Genomic DNA, 19,871 nt, shown 5'->3' with positions numbered 1-19,871 from the left:
GTAAAATGGGAATTATTGAATGATGTTGGCAGAGGAAAGAAGGCCAGGTAGTGGCATGCAGTGGCATTCAGGAGGCAGTGACAAACACAGGCTTAAGAATGGCATCTATTGTGCTACAGCACAGCAGTGACCTCCTTCCTCCAATACATTTGCAGTTCACTAGAATGAGGACTTCTAAAAGCTCATTGAAATGTTAAACTCAGGGCAAACAAAGAGCTTGAAATTCAGGCTTTGGAACAATGCCTTTAGCAGACATTTCATATTTAAATTGAGATAAGAGAAATATAATCCTGCCCTGCTTGATATCATCATTTAATGGCTGACAACATTGAAAAATGAAGTCACAAACCAAAAGAAGTTCAAAAATTGTCTTAGAAAAAAAGAGAGAATAGCTCTGAATTTTCAGGAGTGATCTTCAGTGTTTTGGCCACAGTCATATTGTCAGGGGTCATTTATACAGGATAGTCACAATTTGGGCAAACTGTGGGTCTCAAACTACAATCAATCTATAAGCTTGTAGGTGCTTAACTAATATTATTCATCAGGGGAACAAGTCAGCCAGAAAAGGTATGTGTAAAGAGCCAAGGCATTTGTGGGAACAATAGTCCAGTTGTTCTGGTCATTGATTATGGTAATTGATGCCTATATGAACTTCCTGGAGGAGATGGTAACTTTAGTACATTTCAAGCTGTTGTTTTTCTTTTCAGGAGCATGTAGACATGGTCACTGCATCTTCACTTTCAGGTCTGGCTTTCTTCACCTGTGCCTGTAGCAGTGATTGTTGTGTTTAGTTTTTTGCATTGACTCTTTGAGGTTCCAGTTCCTCTCTGATTGTATATCAATTTCTGACTAAATTGAAAACCTTTGCTAAAATCACAGTACTATTTGAATGAATAAAGTGAAATATTCATTAATACACACCGGGGATTTAGCTCAGCAGGCAGAAACGCCTGCCTGGATAGTGGTAGATTGTAACTTTGATCCCTAGTACCTAAAAAAAAAGGTAATTTAAACTGCAAGGAAAGAAAATAATTGCATTTGTGAAAATGTAGGTTTACAAAATTTATACTACATATGTCAATGGCAAATTAAACATTGTTAATAGTCATATTTAGTATCTAAAGTTGTTGAGGCTGGGGATTGAGCTCAGTGATACAAGGAGCTGCCTAGAGAGCACAAGGTCATGAGTTCAGTCCCTCATACAGAAAAAAAAAATCACAGTTGTCAATGATGCAGTGCTATGAGCACATTTATTGAAACTAATACTTGGTATTTAATTGGCTCAATGTTTCTTTTGTGATCTATGAAATACCTGCAGATAACATGGCAACTACAGTGAATGATATACTGTCCCCTATAGGATTGCTATTTTCTGAGTTGTTTTTATTTTTTGTTTTCCCACAAACATGAAAGTTGAAAATGTTGGCTGATGCTAACTAGAAACACTGTGATAATCATTTTTTCAATTTAATGATATATTTCCCTACATTCATTAAGAACATTTTATTTGCTACAATTGATCCAAGTCAAATTGATAAACAGTTCTTAAAGTTACAGGCAGCTGAGTTAGTTAGAAATACAGGCAGCCATACCGTGATAAGATGGAATGAAGTTCCTGACCTTCTAGGTCTGGTATGAGCTTGTGTTCTGTAAAACACAAGAATGAATTTTAGGAACAACAGAGTTGAAGAGCAGAATATATTTATTGAGAGAAAGAAAGTGATAATATTTTGCTCTAAATAGTATATTTTGGAAGTCGAGGTGGAACCAGGGGACTTTTACCTTGAAGTGACTTTCCTTTTCCTTATTCAAGGTACCTGTGGCAAGGAAGGAATCTCAATCAGCTACTTGCATATCAGCAAGGACAACTTTAACCACCAACCAAGTCAAAAACTTCTTGTATGCCACCCACACTTTTCCAGAAGAAAAAGCCAGATGCCCAGTAGTCATGAGGTTCTCTCCATATTCTTAGAATAAAGGCCATTTTGACTTAATATTCTCTTCTTTACTACACCAAAAATCCTATCATAAAGCTTCTGTCTGGGAGAAACAAGAGGGGTTCGGAGCTGGTAGCAAAGGACTCTGTCTTTTCTAGGAATTTTATAGAATAAAATCATGTGGTGAGATAGGTTTAAAATGGATTAGATTACTGAAGTTACTGAGGAGATATATTAGCACAGTAGAGAAGCAGAACATAAGAAATGTAAAAGTGGCCTTTTACTTAAACAATGTGGAGAGGAGCCCACAGCCCCCAGGGGTTTGGCTTTTTTTTTTTCCAACTGACTATGGGGTTATGGGGTATATGTGACTTTTGACTGGATGTGGTGCTTGAGGGGAGATTGATGTCATGCGAGAGCTGATTGGAATTTTCATTAGGACCCTGGGAAAGAAAGAGGAAGTTGTAGTTAAGGAGAATAGAGGAAGTGGCCATATGAATAAGCATCCCTGATTTCACCTTCTTCCACTTTGCACTACCACCATGAGGTCCTGTAATTGTTTCTAGGGTAAAACACTTTGAAGTACATCCTTTGATTGGAATGAAGAAATCAAAATAAAGAATGTACTTATTGAGAGAAAAAAAGCTTCCTGAGAGAGATAAGGGGTCCTGAGCAGGTTGCTAAGCACTGTCCTTTCTAGGGACCTTTATGGAGTAAAATGTGGTGAAATGAGTTTAAGGTGGGGAAAACTAGGAACTCACAATGCAGATGGGCATAAGATGGGTCAGAGCTATGGTACCCAATAGGATTATTAAGTTCAGGAAAAGCTGATTAAATTGGGAGCAAAGGGGGAAGCGAGTCACATAGAAAGCAGGCATTCTTAGGCAGCTGTGACACTTCCCTTAGGGGTTTAGGAGGGTGATATCTGAGTTCCTCAGTATAACAGGAACTATTTAGAATGTCAGTCTTTAGGATAAGGATACATTTCTTTGAATGGTGACTCCTAACTTCCTCAGAGTGCTAGGGAACTATTTAGAATATCTATCCTTAGAATATGGATGAATTTGTTTATCATTGTCTTGAGCCTTGGGCCATAGCATGAGGTATCAGTCTTCCCCATAGTTGCAAGGTATCTGGTCTCCTGCATTAGCTCCTTGGAGGACCTAGCCTTGGTTCATGTCAAGAGTATTTAAGTAACTCAGGTGCCTGTAACAGTACTTTTTTGAAAATTGATTAGAGATGTCTTGTGCTCTGAGTGAGTGATCTGGGGATGACAATGTGCAATGTATATACCAGTGTTGCCCTCTGACATGTTTTGAAATTCAATTTTAGTTGATGTGCTCTTTTTTCCTTGAAATAAAATGGATTTGAAAATTAAAAGCCTGAGGTAACGCTCTTCAGTACAAACACTCCTCTGTCTAGCTCAGTTCACCGCTGTAGAAGAATGGCAGGTCCAGAAGTCTCTGCACTACAGTCTATCATTTGGGATCCTGTCTTGCAGGGAGGGGTTCCTTTCCCTGTTTATTGTTGACTCAGAAGGAAGGCAGTAGAGCAGAAGTCAATCAGTGATGAAGGGGCAGGCTATATGAACTGTCCAATCAGGTGGGCCATTGCTGGCTGTGAATTCTGTCTCTTCCAGTGTCTCAGCATGATTTATCTGTTCTGAGTATAATACTGGTAGCAAAATGCTTGCTGGATCTCATTTAGTCCTTTTGATGTCCTGTGGCCTGATTAGCAAAGATTCTGAGAGATCCTGGAACCATGGAATAGTGAGTTTGTGGATGGGAGCCCAGAAGTAGGGTGGATTGGGTAAAACCAGTTACAAGTATTTAGGAGTAGTTCCGGTGTCTGGAGTCCCAGGTATTTAGTTAGCTTCAGCTCCTGAGGTCCTCCAGCATTGACCATGGGTCATTCACTGTCCCTTTTGTCTCTTGCTGTTGGCAAGGGTGATTTGGGGTCCCCAGTACCCTGGCTTCACTATGACAGCAGTAGACTCAAGTATCATCTTTGAAATTCATTGCTAGCCTGATAACTCCACAATCTTAGGCACTAGAGGAAGTTGGGAAGACCCTGACTATGGTGCTTTTTGTAGCTTGTAGAGCAATAATGAGCTAGGTCTCTGCCCCCTTTCCTCAGAGTAGCAGATCTAGAATGTCCGGAGTTTATTAATGTTTGTAATGCAGGGCCTCATAGCCACAATGGCTCAACTTAAACTTGGGCTTTTTTGTATTTATAGTGATCTCCTCAATTTATCCTATGTTCTCATATTTCCATCCTCATGACAGGTAGTGGCAAAGTTCCTGAGAATGCAGAGATGTGTAGTAGTGTGCCTCAGTGGAAAAAGTCTTCCCAAACAACTGGTGAACTCCTGTGTATTATACAGATCAGTGCAAAATAATTTCTGAACATACTTAATTATTTAGGTGGCACCCTTGCTCACAGACTAGGTTTGTGAGAACAGCCATAGAGTTTTGAAGTCTAAGAAAAATGAAGCAAATATGAAAGTGTTATCAAGGACGGGATAAAAATTTGTGAAGGACAAATTCCAGAAAGAGCTACCTGTTAAATTCTCATCGAAAAATTTTGAAATTTAGGCATTTGCATAGACATATACACGTAATATCCTTCTGAATTGAAAGGAATAGGTGTGTCATCTCTGAATTAAGACCTGGTTTAGTGACTTGGTTTTTCATAGACAGTTTAAATATGGAAATGCTCTGCAGTGGAATTTACTAAGTGGTGTAAAGGAGAAGCTCTAAACAGAAATTTTCCAGTGATATCAATAGTTAGGCATGAAGGGTTTCATGCTGAGGATGGATCAGAGGAGTGTGGAAAGGATGTGCAAGTGACAGACAGAATGCAGGAAGCCAATAGCAGGACATACAACAGAGAGGGTCTTCACTGAAATTCAGGTAGTTCTTAGAGTAAGTATGAAGTTAAAGTTGGGTTCTGATTGCTTCCTTGAGGTGATGAACACCAGCTCTGGCAAAAATCAGTATTTCACATCCTTGTCAACCCATGAATTTTGTGTTCCATACTTGAGATTTAATTTTGATTATCTCTAATTATGCCCCAGTGTCATGAAGGTAAAGTGTGGACTTTTTTTGTACCAAGGATCAAACTCATGACCTATGCTTTCCAGGCAGGTGTTCATGCTACTGAGCTAAATACCCAACTATGAAAGTGTTTTCTTTGTTGTATGGAAAATATCCATTTTGTTTCTCAGAAAGTGTTGAATATTGTTGGAATTTTTCCATATTGTATGGCTATAATTTTTAAAACCAAACCACAGGTGTCTTATGCAGTCTCTTTTCAAGTTTCACTTTGTCTGTGGGGTGTCACAGTCAGGGTTTCTCTATGTTAGACAGCTCTGTAACTTAGGATAGCCCCAAATTCACGGAAGAAGTCCTTCACCAGCCTCGCAAGATATATTCCTTATATCTGAATTGAAAGTGAATGCTTGGTGACAGTGAGCTATAAATTACAGCTTGGGACTTGTTCCATTTTATATAGTTATTTTTTAAAAACAGCATTTTCTACTAACATTTGAGTTATTATTTGTGTACCATATTGGATGTTATTTATGTTTTGTTCTATGAAACCAAATTCATGTTTCAAAATGCTGCTGAAGTATATTAAGAACAAAGTACTCACTGGCCTAAATGAGATTTGAAGAGACATTATCTGCAGCCTCTCAAAGTGATTGATGAGTTTTTTTTCCTTTTTTAAATTTTGAAAGTGGTAAAATACAACAGAACAAGGCAGAATAAGGCCAACTAAGATCATACAGTGAAATTGGTACACAACTTCACAACTGGTCACTGCGATAACAGTAATAGTTATCACAGTATATTTTATTATCTTTATAATAGTTGTTCTTTTTTTTTTTTTTTTGTCTTTCTTCCTTTTTATTAGTACCGGGGATCGAGCCCATGACTGTCTGCTTCCAAGGCAGTTGCTTATGCCGCTGAGCTAAATCCCCAGCCCCAATAGTTGTTCTTTCAAACACGTATATCAAAATAAGATGAAATACCGAACATTATAGTACTTATCAAAACAGAATATTGAATAGAGCAATACCATTAATCAGAAAAGAGCAAAACAGAAATAAAAATATTCACCTTCAAAGAGATAGTAGAAGGAAGCCACCCTTATTTGTTATGGTCTGCTTCCCAGGAGACACTCAGATTTCTGGTTCCCATTTGCTAATGGGGGTTGACAGGAGAAGAGGGGTAGGGAAGTGGGATGTTTGATTCTAGGTGGTGCATCAGTAGGTTCACTATTGCTTAGTAGGGAGACAGGCCAGTTGTTTGGTTTCACAGCGTCCTAAGTTCCCACATGGTGTGGATCTCAGGAGGTGCTGCTAGATCTCCCCCTGGAATCGCCGCATTCTGCCAGACCTCCACCACTTACCAGGGAGAAGTGGTGCTTGCTTGCCTTCCAAGTGTCCTAAATTCCAGCATGGCATGGATCTCAGGAGCTGCTGCTGGTTTGCCCCCTGGATGGGCCACAGTCCACCACACCACCACCACTTACCAGGAAAGGGAGGTGCTTGCTTGGCTTCCCAGTTGATTGAGGTGATATTTTTCTGCCTCTGTGCTTTGTGGATGCTGGTCCTGCAGGCTTCTCACTGTGAGCTCTGCATTAGAGACAGTACACAGGGAATATTGCAGTGACTCAGCACAAGAATCAGTGCTCCTATTTGACTGTTACATTAGCAGTGAGTTGCAATCTATCATCAAATTTGCTGTCTTCAATAATGTGTATATACACAAAATTAATGACCAAGACTTGGATTTAAATTTGAAGAAATCAGTCTTTATTCAGCTGTTTAGTTTGGTTGTATTTGTTTAGTTTTGTTTTGTTTTATTGAGACAAGCTTTCTATATGTATATCAGCTAGATTTGAACACCCTATGGAGTCTGGAATTGCCCTGAACTCACTGAAACCATCCTGCCTCAGCCTTTTGAGTGCTGGCATTATAGATATATACCACCACACTTTGCTTTTGATTCAGATTTGTAGGAGAGAATTTAAGATATCCCAAACCTGGTGTCTCAACCTTCATGTGAGAAATATATGTATGATCCTTTAGGAGGTGGTGACCTTTGAGGATGTGGTCGTGAACTTCAGCAATGAGGAGTGGACTTTGCTGAGTCCATCCCAAAAGAACCTCTACAAAGATGTGATGGGCGAAACCTGTAGGAACATGACTGCAATAGGTAATGACAAAATACTTTTGTCACTCATGCTGTCAGAATGTTGTATGTCGCTGTTTCATTAAAAGCAATGTGAAAATATTTTTAAAAATAGCTCAGACCTGGACACATTATATCATAACTCTAAACAAAATCTATTAATTTGTATGTATTATTCTAATGAGCACTGCTATTTCTATGTCTACAATTCAGGAGGACTTGGGGATATCCAGGAAGCTGAAAAAGAATGCAAAATTTACTGGAGATACTTAAGGTAATTCCCACTCATAAGGAGAAGGAATGTTCCTGAGTAATTAGTGAGTCAGCAGAAAAATACCGCCAAAGAAATGAGGCACCATTCAATTTATTGTCAGTAATATTCTCTGAAGACGTGTAAGCTAGGGTATGTATAATGAGTGGATTAAATCAAGAAAATGTATGACATTGCATATAGATGTGTATGAAAGGCATACACTTTGAGTTATGACATTCTCTCTTCAGTTTTTCTACCCATATATACATGTGAATACAACACATTCATCATCTAAAAATTGCTAAGATTGCAATAGAATTTGAAATAAAACAGAGTTCTTGTATTTCCAAGCCATGCTCTGAAGAATCAGCCATTGTGACTAAAATTCTTAGAAGGCTGCTACAATGTTAAGTGCACTCATTCTGAATATCAGTGTGCAGTTGTCTCTAGAAATTGATCCCCTCATACTTGTCCTGGATATATTTTTAAAAATTCAAAATACACATAAAATACTGATACATGCTTACTCATATACAAAGCAGATCAAGTTATAATAGATCAGGCCTTGATGAAGCTTAGCTATCTATCACTGGATTTGTGGAGAAGGAAAATGTTAATACACTCTTTGTGATTGTGCATTCTTGTAAATCCAGCACACTAGGAGTCACATTTTGCAGAATTGCACATTCAAGTTCAAATGTCACAGCTTAATGATCAGTGAAATTCTCTTAAAACATATTTAAAAAGCTATAGATTTTATGATAATAGCTGTTGTTCATTCCCAGCACAGAAAAGAAAAAATGTGTTACATAATGTCAAAAAAACAAATAATATAATGTCATTTGCCATAAGAAATAGGTGGTTCTTTCTCCCATCAATTTGATGAAATAGCTCAGCTATGAAACCTAAAAGTTCACAGGGTTTCTCTTAGATGAGAAACCAAAATATAAATTGTGGAATGAAATGAAAGAGTTAATAGAGAAAAATAAGACTGACCATATGGAAAAGGGAACTACAGGTTAAGGACAGAAGGGAGATTGTGATGGTGAAACATATCATAATGATTTGTATGTGATACACATATGTATCCATGCCCAAAGTGAAGATAAAGATTCTGCGTTTCAAAAGGTACCAAATTTTAAGATTTCCAAATGTGTACCAGTCTTTTGGGAATGGTTGTTTTCAACATACCTTACAAGGCCATTCTGTTGCTTCATGGTCAGAATTTCTTAGCAGGCATTAAAAACAGAACTTGACATTAATGCAGTCATGAAACTGAGACCCATTTCACTGTGAATGTTTCTTTTTTATTTAATGTAAGGAAAGACTAAAAAAAAACCAAAATAAGTAGAAATGATACCACTTTCAAAGTGAAAATAAGCAGTAAGAAATCTAAAGACAGTGATTACATATGCTGCTCATAGAAATAGTTAATGAAATACAAAAGTGAAACATACAATGTGGGGATTCAAACAGTGAGACTATAAACAATTTTGTTCAAATCTCCAATAAAAACTTACTAATATGGTTATCAATCCGATATGTGATTTTTTTTTTTTTTACAGAAATGACAAGGTAGGGAAATCCTATGGACGTACATCTTGGAATCAGTGTAGAGAAGTATTCCTTTGTACTGCAGAAGGTAATGTGAATGTGAAAGAAGCAGAAACACACCACAATGTTCAGATCCATGAAAAATATGGCACTAGGGAGAAATCCTATGTATGTCAGCAATGTGGAAAAGGGTTCACCAAATCTCGACATTGTAAGCAACATGAAAGAATTCACACTGGAGTGAAACCATATGTATGTAAGAAATGTGGGAAAGCTTTTAACACATGGACAAATTGTAAAATACATGAAAGAATTCACACTGGAGAGAAACCCTATGTATGTAAGCAGTGTGGGAAAGCTTTTGAGAAACGGGCAAATTGTAAAATACATGAAAGAATTCACACTGGAGAGAAACCCTATGTATGTAAGCAATGTGGGAAAGGTTTCACACAACATGGAACTTGTAAGCAACATGAAAGAATTCACACTGGCGAGAAACCATATGTATGTAAGCAATGTGGGAAAGCTTTTAACCGACATGGACTTTGTAAGCAACATGAAAGAATTCACACTGGAGAGAAACCATATGTATGTAAGCAATGTGGAAAAGCTTTTAACACATGGGGAATTTTTAAGAATCATGAAAGAATTCACACTGGAGAGAAACCCTATGTATGTAAGCAATGTGGGAAAGGTTTTACCCGACATGGAAATTGTAAGAAACATGAAAGTATTCACACTGAAGAGAAACCATATTTATGTGAGCAATGTGGAAAAGCTTTTAACACCCGTGCGCATTGTAAGGTTCATGAAAGAATTCACACTGGAGTGAAACCATATGTATGTAAGCAATGTGGGAAAGCTTTTAACACATGGACAAATTGTAAAATACATGAAAGAATTCACACTGGAGAGAAACCCTATGTATGTAAGCTATGTGGGAAAGCTTTTAACACATGGGGAGATTTTAAGAAACATGAAAGAATTCACACTGGAGAGAAACCCTATGTATGTAAGGAATGTGGGAAAGCTTTTAGCACACGGGCAAATTGTAAAATACATGAAAGAATTCACACTGGGGAGAAACCCTATGTATGTAAGCAATGTGGGAAAGCTTTTAACACACGGGCAAACTGTAAAATACATGAAAGAATTCACACTGGAGAGAAACCCTATGTATGTAAGCAATGTGGGAAAGCTTTTACCCAACATGGACATTGTAAGCAACATGAAAGTTCACACTCAAGGTAGAACCAGTGCATATAAGCGTCATGAGAATTTTTTGAGCACAAGTACATATTGCATAATGAATGAAAAACTTCACACTGGGCAGAAAACTCATATATGTAAGGAATGTGGGAAAGGTTTCAGTAGAAATGCTCATTGTCCAATACATGAAAAAATTTACAATGTTGAGAAACCCTGTTTATGTGAAGAATGTGGGAAAGCTTTCACCACACATGGATTTTGTAAAATACATCAATGACTCCACTCTGGTGAGAAAACCTATGTATATAACAATGTGGCAAAGCTTTTACCACATACAGTCATTGCAAAACACATGAAAGAATTCACACTGGGAAGAACCACTGGCTATGTAAGCATGTGGAGACACTTTCAGCAGCCAGATTGTAAGTGAAATGCATGAAGAAGCTCACACAAGAGATAAATCCTATGTGTTATGGGAATACTCTCAACACACATGATCATTTTTACATATCTGAAAGGGTTCACTTTATCCTATGTGCATTAACAATGTGAGAAATATGGCAATCCATGTTTATTGTTAAATGCATAGAAAAAGCAGCACTCTTCAGACAGTTTAAATCTAAGTTTACTTTAAAAATTCCAAGTAGACCTGAAGAAATAATCAATACAGAAGTTTGATATCAATATTTCTTCAGAAATGACAAATCTGAAGTGGAGCTCTACTCAAGTACATATTTTGTATGGTTTTCAGTTAATCACTTATACCTCTTTAGATTTTTTAAAGTGTCTTTGTGCTTCAACATGGCATCTTGTAATTAAACATGGTAAACTGAAATGGGCTTTTCACTTTCAAGTATGGATAGTGTCTATGTACTTAATATTTTGTCTTTAAACCTTAATTTTTATATTTTTGTTGAATTATTTTTATTTAAAGAAAAAAACCAAAAAGTGTAGAAATAATACAGAAGTTCTGAAAAATAAACAGTAAGAAATCCCTAGTTGATTAGTTAAATATTATCATCTTAGAAGTAATTGTTCAAGTTGCAAAATTAAAGCATACAAAGTGATATTCAAATAATGACACTGCAAACAGTTCACGTCAGTGATCCAACAAAAACTTATTAATATGTTTCTCTGTTCTACAAACTTGTTTTTTTATCTTAAAGATGGTAAGATTAAATATGACAAAACAGAACAGTTAATAAGGAAACAAGTTAAGGAAATACAGGTTTCAAAGCAAGTCCACTGAGATGTTCATTTTCTATCTTACTGTCTCTAGTTTTCTTCAAAATAGTTGTTCCCATCTTTACAAGCATTGAATATATACCTAACATTATAGAACTAATCAAATAATTACAGGATGATAAAGGCTTTTTTGATCTTCAAGACTGATTTTGGGGAAGTTGATAATGATTACCATAATGTGTCTCATTCTCTTCATAGTAGATGTCTTTATTTTTATGCATGCTGAAATTGAACATAAGAGACTAAACTAATATCACTCTGAACAGTGAATAATAGTATCCTGAGAAGGAGAAAGGTGAGGAATTGCCTAAATAAAGAAGGCAGAGCACATTGTTAAAAGTGTATCAGGATTTAAAAGCTACAGTAGTTCTGTTGCTCTGTTTAGTTTGATTATATTTTGTTCTGGTCTATCTACTCATACTAGATTTGAGGGTACAGAGACATAACCCAAAAATGGCAGGTTATACCATGGTGGTAATTGTCCTTAATTTCCTATTAACTAAAACTGAAATCCTGTATTACTTACATTGTCTTACTATGACTGATCTTATTTTAAGCTGGTTTGTTTGAATGTTATTTGGCCTTGACTGATTTTATTCACATTTGGTATGATTGCTGGTATCAAGTCCAAGAGTAGAGGCAACTACTCTGAAGATGGGATGGGATGGGATGAAGGGAAGGGATGAAGGGAATGGGATGAAGGGAATGGGATGAAGGGATGAAGGGAGAAGAATGGGATGAAGGATGATGGGAAGGGAAGATGGGATGAAGATGGGATGGGATTCCATGCCTCGGTTGAACTTGCTGGCAAGGTAGGGAGTTCTCCCAGACTGGAATTGGAATCTGTTCCTCGGCCCCACTCGCTGGTCCAGGCAGGAATCTGTGGGCGCATCCCCAGGTGAGGAAGAGAGTTTTCCCAGACTGAAAAAGGATTATCTGCCTTGGCCCAACTCCCTGGTTCTGACTTACTGGTCCCAACTCACTGGTCACAGTGGGCAACCACCTGGTCCCCAGGTGAGCAAGGGAGTTCCTCCAGACTGGGGTGGGATTCTGTGCCTTGGCCTGGCTCACTGGTACTGGCAGGAAACCACAGGTTCTACATCAGGTTTGATTATTAACTGCTTTCACATCCTACAACGTCTTCAAAGTTGTGTTTTTATAAAAATAGCTATATAATGTTATGCTTAATTATATAGTCCCTGATGATGTGGACAATTCTATTGAAAATAACAAGAGAAAGCATAGAAGGTACTGTATATCACCTAATATTGTGGTCTTATATGTCTCTTTCATATCATGATTTTCTAGGAATTTGTTTTGTTGTCTTCTTTTGATCTGTTTTCCCCCATAACACAGAAAGCATAGATATACACATAGAGATTCACACTTGGGAAGAACTTATAACCTATTTATTGGAACAAATAATATAATGCATAATGTAATGAACAGATCCTCTGAAGAAGTGACAGTAAGAAACCCAATGCTAATTCTGTAGCATTATGATATAAAATTGAGCAATACTATTATTCACTGTTCAGAGTGATATTAGTCTAGTCTCTTATTTTTTTTTGAATTGTAATTTTAACATGGCTTTGTTTTAATCTTTTGATGCACATGCTTCATTTTCTCTTTCATAAATGATGTTTCTGAAGTTGATGCAATATTTGGCATTAAGATATACATTTGTAGAAGCTTGGAGCATGTGTTTTTGAAAAAGTTGTGTTCTTTTCATATAACTTATACATTAATGAATGTTATGTTTTCCAAGTTGTGACAAGACATCTGCTGATTTCCTAGCATCACTGGATATCATACCATGTAAATTATGTTGCCTGATTTTGTTTCTCAGTAGAGCCAATATTGGTCATTTAAGTAAACGTTTGTTTTTCTAACCATCAGAATTTTACTTGTTATGTTTATATTACATCTTTATTTGCTAGTAAGGTTTCCCCACATGTGCCAAATGTAAACCATACTACTGTGAATTTCTGATTGTGCCATACTGACAGAATCATAACTTGTCTCCAATAGCACATCGCAATATATATATATCAATATCTCAAGAAATTATAAAATTTGGCATGATTTATGAGTAACCATACTTTGAAATCAATTTTTCTTAAATATGGAGTTGTTTTGGGGGGAAAGGTTGTTTTTGGTTGTATCATGCAAATGCCTTTATTTTATTCCTTGATGCTGTGAAAGCATTATATATTTTGTAATTATTACTGTTTTTTCCTAAAATACTGAAGTAATGGCATGAAGGGAGACCTAAATTTTGAGCTGTCAACACAATAAAAAGTAAATTTGCTAAATTAAGATTCAGATTGTGTTCTGTTTTACTGAATTGTGAATTTATACAATGGCATATCACTTTATTTATAAGCACCAGTGTATGACGTTTGTGGTGTGTAGTGATTATCTTTAACCACATACACTGGGCCATGAGTCCCAGGTGGTTTCCTGTGGCCTTTGGTTTTCACTTCCATTTTAACATTCATGTAATTTGTAACGTGTTTAATGCAGTGTTGTTGAATACAAAATCTGCTTAGGAATTATGTTGTTAAAAACTGTGGTGTCATGAAAACACAAGTGAACATTGCAGTAAATACCCCTAATCCAGTGAAAATAGCTTGCCCACGTCTCAATTATTCTTGGGAAAATAAATTACTCACCTCTTATGTAATCACCACTAAAACTATATCTATTTTGTACCTGAAGAACCTGATATACTTCACAAAGTAAAAGACACTGTGAAGTACATTGTCAGCCTGTATGTACCACAGCATGTGGCCAGATCCCCTGCAGCATATTTCTGCTTACCATCAATGGGAATATTTGGAGTTTGTATTACAGCTAATAATAGAATACTGAATCTATAAGAATATATCCTGAGTACATGTACTTTCTCATTTTACCATGAAAGTAAATCTTGCTGGTCCTGTTGATGCATGCTTGTAATGCTAGCACCTCAACGGGCTTAAATTAGTGTAAGAGGAAGTTGAGTCTAACCTCCACAATTAGAGTGACCTTGTCTCAAAATATATCTTCAAGTTCTGCAGATGTTGCTTAATCCTTTAGATCTCCTCCCTTTCTTCCCCAGCATCAACATTTTTTAATACTCACAATTGCACATCAGTAGTTGCCTTTTTATAGGTTGGCCATGTAGCAGTTATTCCAGAGAATCACTTGTGAAACACATTTGTTTTCGCAGTGACCATCCTGAGCATCATTTGGGCAGTTGTCAGTTTAACCCATTCATTCTTGTATTGAATACAGTAGAATCGTCACTTTTATATTCCTTGTTATTTTATAAAAACTAACAAAAAGTATGCAATTTTTGATCATTTTGTATTTAAATAATTGCATTGGTAAGGAGTTACCTATAAAGATTAGGCTAAAAATGATTTCTTTAGTTCAAGCATCTGGAAAGAATGAGATGGGATGATAATGGCTTGGAAGCTGACTTTGGGAGGCAATTGCTAGATGGTTTAGCAGAGTGTGAAACAGTTCTTTTTATGCCTGCATTTGAAGTTTAAGGAAACAAGTACGTTGAGGTCAAGAATATGAATGTACGATAGAGTAAAAGAATCACTACTGCAAATTGTGATTTTTCTTTTACTCAGGAAGTGTAGTTTTTTGGTAATTTATGCAGCAGTCTCAAATATGCCTCTATTGGAGTAAAACATAGTGAAACATGAAAGACCCAGACATTCCATGTTCTGAATGTAGAGGTATTAAAAAACATTTTTTTAAATACTATTCCGGCTGTTTGTTGTAAAAAATAAGATAGGGTGACAAAAGAAGTAAAAAGGACTTTGTAAGATTTTAATCCTCCTGCATAAGCATACAAGCCAGAAAAAAGTCAAACCAAAAGGATGAAGAAATAAACTACAGAATGAGAGAAATTTTGCCTATTACTCCCTGACAGCTGACATGTAAAACCAATAGGAACGTGAAAGGAAAACACATTTTTCAGAATATGTACAAATTGCCAAGAAATACTTGAAGAACTATTGAGCATTTTTGCGCAATAGAGAAATGCAAATAGGGACATCATTTCATTGCAGAGAGAACCACTTACCATAAGATCTAAAGAACATTCAGGAGACTATAGGAGAAAAGGAATTATTTAATCTTTTTGGTGGAAATGTAGGTAAGTAGTTCAACTACTACTGAATTCAGTTTTTAAAGTATTCAAAAGACTAAAATTTGTAATTCTCATTAGTGCAGTGCTTCCTTTAGTGGGGAGTTAAGGATATATTGCAGTGATTCATGCAGATTCCTGTTACTGCAGCAATAGTCATTTTTCTGTGGAGAGCAGCAGCAAGCACTGCTCCATCACCACCAAATACCAATGACAAACAACAAATACTAGTGTACTCCATTCGATAAACGCTGTGATATTTTATTGTGAAGTTGGCTGTTACTTAGGTTTTCCAGTAGACTACAGGTCAGTATAAATATGATAGTCATGCTAATGTCACAAGGCCATCACTAGTACACTATTACGTTCATTAGATTTGATGTATTTATCTTTTTGAGGAAGCATGTTGCTATGAAGTTCAGGCTGGCTTTGAGGTCACATTATAACCCAGAGTGGTCTCCAACAATTCTCCTTCCTTAGTGTCTCAAGTACTGGGCTCCACACAAGAGCCACCAGGCCTAGTTTATATTTGGTATATTAAGTGCATATTCAGGATATTTTATTTCAACTGTTTTTGTTGTTAAAGTATTTCCATATTTTACCTCCAGCATTTGTAGAAACTTTGGCCTTATGGAGGTGGTGATGTGCATATCCCCAGCCTCATGACATTGTCTGCTGGGTTCATTGCTGTCAGTGTACTGCAGTGAAACATAGCTGTACATAACTGTTTCTTTTTCTAATTTCCTTAGAAAACATTTTTAAAATTTCCATGCATAATCAGAGGCTCAATAACCCTGGCTAGAGTTTCATGCAAATGCTGACAGTTAAGTACAGTGTAGCACTGACCCAAAGATAACTTTCTGTCATCTGAGAGTCTCTATACTCCTTTCTGTACACACACTTTGTGCCTGAGCCAGCACCTGTTGTGGGTCCCAGAGTCTGCTGCAAGGCCATGGAACACATAGCTTTGTGACTGCCTCTAGACTGGTGTCCTATATGCCACTCTGCTGAGGCAGAGTACAGCTGGTAGGAAGCCAGAGGCTCTGAGGCTCTGAGACAACACTGGTTTTTCTCTGTGAACACAGATAATCTTATGTTTCTGTAAGACAGACAGCTCTGTCCCATATTTCTACCCAGGAAGACAGAAGAGGAATCTGGAGACTGTGGATTAGACAGGGGTGCTGCTCTTCTGCTCCGCCAGCCCGGTCTTGGGTGGGAACCTGACAGTGGCCCAGGCTTGCATCCCCTCCGGACCTGCACCTGCCCATGAGTATCTGCCCTCAGGACATGTCAGACCCAGTCACACTTGACTTAGGGCAGGAATTGTGTAGGGGGATTCACAGTGGTGGTCAGGCCTTAATGTTACTCTGCTGGACTCAGTGAGTCTGAGTGGCTTTGGCTGAGTCTTGTGATACCTGTCCTGGTCTCTCTCCTGCCTCTGGGTCCCAGAAGGCTGGGGACAATGAGCCCTGTCCTTTAATGTGGTTGTCATTTGACATTTGCCAGCAATCATCCTGAAGGCTCTGGGATGAGTGAACCATTTTTTCAGCCATTCCCACATGGTCTACCTATGTGGGATCCTGAAGCTGGGGTCCCGTGTCCTGGGAAAGCAGCATAACCTGCTCCCTGTTCACTGTCTTGAGCCAACTGTCTGTAAAGACCAACTGTCACCAGACCAAGGTGCCTGGTGACCTGAGCCTTCAGAGTTCTGTTTGGACCTGTCACCAAGAAAGTGAGGTCATGCACTGGGGTCCACAATTTGGCCTTCCTCTGTGATATCACCTTTATTTTTGTTGTGGAACAAATCTATGTCCTCCTTAGAAGCAACAAGTTAAAATGCTAGAAAACTGTGTTTACATTTAGACTTTGAAAATTTTAATGCAGCAAACATGTAGATGCTTCAGATGTGTCAGGCTGGGTGCCAAACAGAAATGTCCATCCAAAGGATGCATTGTCTCGGAGGATGAAAGACACATTGTCTTCTGTTAAAGATTCGTCAAATGTTAGGATGACTTCCTTTCTTGGGCTTATGTTAGTTTCATTTCAGTTCCATTAGGAAGCAGAATACCCATAATAATTTTACCAAACAATGTGAAGGTCTCATGTTATAAACCCCATATATCCAGGGGAGGAGGATTCATAGCCAGTTTTATTCTCACGTGCTTAGGAATGATTATTTATTCATCCTTAAATATTCAACTCAGCTATACACTGTAGTGCTCCAAACTCTGACCTCCAGGGAGGGGGGGCAGCAGGTGGTGAGTACAAGGGGAGGTGACATCATCACCCCATACTGATGAATGACACATGTGCATCATCCCTGGGGAACTTGTATCCTAGCTTCTGCTGTCACTTCCTTTCCTCCCATGCCAATCAGACCATGGGTTTTGTGTCCCTGATGGGTAGTTTCCCTCTCCTAGAGGTGATGGTGCTGAGCCTTTTCAGTTGTAATACTCTTTTGTTGGTCTCCTTGAAGCAGTGTTTCCATGCTGGGCTCTCTCTGTGCTGCCACCACCCACTATTATGTGGCTGAACCAAGCACATGCACCTGTCACCCATCTTGTGATGGCCATTTTTTATGTTTTTGGGTCAAACTTCAAAAGGAAGCTGCCACACTCATTCTTACACAAGCATTTGAGTGGATACTGACATTTATTTCAAAGAAAATGCGTCATATTGCTGGTGTATGGATAACTTAGAAATTCTTGCTGTATCTTTGGAAGCAGATGTTTAAAGCAGAGTTATGTGGTTCCTTTTTTATTTTGTTTTGTGTTATTTTGCTATAATATATTATGCTCTGTTATGTTATATTATGTTATATATGTTGGTGAGGATTTTGAAAGTCCTTCAGGGTGTTTTTGGTACTTTCTGATTTGGTTTTGTATAACCAACCTGATGAACTTTGAGAATATCAAAAACTTTGAGGAGTTTTGTTTTGAAGAAAATTTAAAGAGGAAAACACAATCAGGGATGTTGTTGCACACCTGTCATTCTAGGCCTCTGAGGTAGAAAGTTTGTGGTGAGTTTTAGGTCATCCTGGGCTACAAGGGAAGATCGAGGTCAGACTGAACTGCATAGCAAAACCCTGTCTGAAGAAAAAAGGAAAGAAGAAAGAGAGCAAAAAAGATAAAAATAAAAAGTCAAAAATAGACTTTCTACTGAGAAATCTTCATGAGGTTCTCTTGCATGTGTACTTTAGTCAGCACACCTAGCATAAGGTTTACCATCATGGAGACATTGATGTTCTTCCAGGTGATTGTACTCTTTCAATTTTTTAAAGGCTTTTTACTTAGATGACTGTAGATATGCTGCTGAATATATCCTCTTAGGATTTGGGTAGTTCAGTATGAAGAGATTTTGATCATTCTGGTTTATTTTTTTTTTTTCTGTCCTAAATTTATATTTAGTACCAGAATTTGACAAGGGATTACTATTTTTATTTTCAAATAATAATAAGAATCATATAAAGATACACTTTTTAAGATACGCTTTTTAAAGATAAAATAAGTATAGATTAATAGTGATTAAAGTACCTTGTTCAGTGACTTCTGAGATTTCTTAAAGATTAATATTTTCATACATTTGTAAAAGCTTTGGTTTGGTACAAATTTTAAGACATGGTCTCACTAATTTTCTAAATGTCCCAGGCTAGGCTTAAACCTTTCCTCATCATTCCTCCCTCTCCCAGAGTGCTGGGATTACAGGTGTATATTATCCTGAGTTGGCAATTGGTAGCAGTGTTGTTTATTCATGCAATAAAATGTTTGACTTTGGTCTTCTGACACTTTGTAAATGGAGTCACTCTAGTTAAGCTGTCCGCCACCTTCCTCACCTGCAGCTTCTTTCACAGTGAGTAGGACTGAAAATCCCATTAACACTGTTAGTAGATTCTCTGCTTTTCTAAATGTGGTCAGCAGGCACTTCACAAGATCACTCCAAATGCTTTCTGCACTAGGATTGAGGCTTAGTGTCTTTGAAGCACATTCTCTTTCTTTTTTTTTTTTTTTTTGATTCCTCATGAAATTTGATGATTGTTTGAAGTCAAATCACAAAAAAGGTGGGAAGGTTAAAGCTACTTGGGGCACACTCCTCTCCAGAAGGCTAGGCCAGTGTAAAAATTTATTTTCCCTCCTGGTGTCAGTTGCAAGGTTTTTTTTTTTTTTTTTGTTGCTGTTGTTGTTGTTGTTGTTGCTGTTCAATTTCTAGGACTTGAATACAGAGCTTTGCATTGGCTTCTTTGTCTTCACCTTTTAACACTTTTCTTGTTTTAAGCCAGGTCCTTAAATAAATGGCTAAATTGCTGAGGCTTAACTTGAATTTGTGATGCT

This window comes from Cavia porcellus, unplaced genomic scaffold (genome assembly GCF_034190915.1).
Source record: "Cavia porcellus strain 051 isolate PalLab524CR breed Dunkin Hartley unplaced genomic scaffold, mCavPor4.1 scaffold_50, whole genome shotgun sequence".
Lineage (NCBI taxonomy): Eukaryota > Metazoa > Chordata > Mammalia > Rodentia > Caviidae > Cavia > Cavia porcellus.
This window is presented reverse-complemented; position numbering follows the sequence as displayed.